General features: G+C 34.7%; 1 non-coding gene across 1 annotated transcript; it reads right to left on the reverse strand.

Annotated features, from left to right (window-relative positions):
• Nucleotides 1-1,686: 1,686 nt before the first annotated feature.
• On the reverse strand, nt 1,687-1,759 carry TRNAT-CGU (transfer RNA threonine (anticodon CGU)). The gene has a single exon. It is a non-coding gene; the product is annotated as a tRNA-Thr (tRNA).
• Between the last annotated feature and the right edge of the window lie 1,050 nt (nt 1,760-2,809).

Below are 2,809 nucleotides of genomic sequence, written 5' to 3' on the forward strand. Positions count from 1 at the left end.
CTGGCTGCTGATAGGACAGCAATTAACCACAGTATGCTGAGTAAGCCAGAAACACACAGGCCTGATAGAAAATTAAATTAGATTACACTAGCAAAATGATTTAAATGTTTTGTTTGAAAAATTTAAAATAATGTTAAGCAGATATGAGTCGTGGCTGGTAGGTAGGGCAGCAATTAACCACAGTATGCTGTGTAAGTCAGAAACACACAGGCCTGATAGAAAATGAAAGTAGATTACACTAGCAAAATGATTTAAAAGTTTTTATTTTAAATTTAAAATAATGTTAAGCAGATATGAGTGGTGGCTGGCTGCTAGGTAGGGCAACAATTAACCACAGTATGCTCTGTAAGTCAGAAACACACAGGCCTGATAGAAAATAAAATTAGATTACACTAGCAAAATGATTTAAAGGTTTTTTTTAAAATTTACAAAAAATGTTAAGCACATATGAGTCGTGGCTTCTAGGTAGGGCAGCAATTAACCACAGTATGCTCTGTAAGTCAGAAACACACAGGCCACACACAGGCCTGATAGAAAATGAAATTAGATTACACTAGCAAAATGATTTAAAAGTTTTTTTTTAACTTTAAAATAATGTTAAGCAGATATGAGTGGTGGCTGGCTGCTGATAGGACAGCAATTAACCACAGTATGCTGAGTAAGCCAGAAACACACAGGCCTGATAGAAAATTAAATTAGATTACACTAGCAAAATGATTTAAATGTTTTGTTTGAAAAATTTAAAATAATGTTAAGCAGATATGAGTCGTGGCTGGTAGGTAGGGCAGCAATTAACCACAGTATGCTGTGTAAGTCAGAAACACACAGGCGTGATAGAAAATGAAATTAGATTACACTAGCAAAATGATTTAAAAGTTTTTATTTTAAATTTAAAATAATGTTAAGCAGATATGAGTAGTGTTTATATATAAGTGACTAATCACTGATTAGTTTTTTATTTAGGAGGAGCTTTGGATTTAAAACTTTGAATTTGATATGTCAATCATCCAACACTGCCCCATCTCCCCAGCCGAGACAATTAGAGGTGCATGAAACCCTTTATCTAAAATAAGTATTTAGCATCTTTTAAATGAGTCACATGTAAAAGAAGTAATTAGCAACTTTTGAAAGAGTCATATTCCCCTCGAATTTGGGCCTGATGCCTTTAAAAAGGTAGAATCCATTGGCTTTACGGTTTTTATTGATTATCAGAATCCTAAATAGCGCTACTAACGTTAGCTAAGATTTCCCAATTTGTTGCATTCGTACACACAATTTTAAATATATATTGCATATGTATAGGGTAATTACAATAATCACACAAACTGCATGCTATAAATCGGGAAATATTTCAATGACACAAAAGCTTTACAGAGAACAGTTTTCACGCATTGAAAGCTCGCTGGGGCAGGATGCTTTTAAAAGCAACAAAGTATGGGCCTTCTGGTTCTTGGCTACCATCATAATCCTTTACTAAGTTACTAGCAGGAGCAAATTGATCAGAATTTCTTGTATTTCTAGACATGATTTGAAATATAAATTGCATATGTCCAAACAAATTCTAATAACTATACAACATGCATAGCATAACTCTGGAAATAAAATCTTTTCAGAGGAAAAGAAAAAATCCAGTTTCTCAGTCTGTATGGGCTTAAACGGCTTTTATTGCATATTTTAAAAGGCATCAGGCCCCAGTGAGATTTGAACTCACGACCCCTGGTTTACGAGACCAGTGCTCTAACCCCTGAGCTATGGAGCCATTTCCAGTTCCCTGTTTCACCCCTATTGCCCTGTCGGGACATGTGAACCCCATTACTCTGAGGATCATTTGCAAATTCGAGAGAAATATGACTCATTCAAAAGTTGCTAATTACTTCTTTTACATGTGACTCATTTAAAAGATGCTAAATACTTCTTTTAGATAGGGGGTTTCATGCACCTCTAATTGTCTCGGCTGGGGAGATGGGGCAGTGTTGGATGAGTGACATATCAAATTCAAAGTTTTAAATCCAAAGCTCCTCCTAAATAAACAACTGATCAGTGATTAGTCACTTATATATAAACATTAAAATATGCAATAAAAGCCTTTTAAGCCCATACAGACTGAGAAACTGGATTTTTTCTTTACCTCTGAAAAGATTTTATTTCCAGAGTTATGCTATGCATGTTGTATAGTTATTAGAATTTGTTTGGACATATGCAATTTATATTTCAAATCATGTCTAGAAATACAAGAAATTCTGATCAATTTGCTCCTGCTAGTAACTTAGTAAAGGATTATGATGGTAGCCTAGAACCAGAAGGCCCATGCTTTGTTGTTTATAAAAGCATCCTGCCCCAGCGAGCTTTCAATGCGTGAAAACTGTTCTCTGTAAAGCTTTTGTGTCATTGAAATATTTCCCGAATTATAGCATGCAGTTTGTGTGATTATTTTAATTACTCTATACATATACAATGCCTATTTAAAATTATGTGTACGAATGCAACAAATTGGTAAATCTTAGCTAACGTTAGTAGCGCTATTTAGGATTATGATAATCTATAAGAACCGTAAAGCCAATGGATTCTACCTTTTAAAAGGCATCAGGCCCAAATTCGAGGGAAATATGACTCTTTCAAAAGTTGCTAATTACTTGTTTTACATGTGACTCATTCAAAAGATGCTAAATACTTCTTTTAGATAAGGGGTTTAATGCACCTCTAATCGTCTCGGCTGGGGAGATGGGGCAGTGTTGGATGAGTGACATATCAAATTCAAAGTTTTAAATCCAAAGCTCCTCCTAAATAAACAACTGATCAGTGATTAGTC

Source organism: Bombina bombina, chromosome 2 (assembly GCF_027579735.1).
Source record: "Bombina bombina isolate aBomBom1 chromosome 2, aBomBom1.pri, whole genome shotgun sequence".
Classification (NCBI taxonomy): Eukaryota; Metazoa; Chordata; class Amphibia; order Anura; family Bombinatoridae; genus Bombina; species Bombina bombina.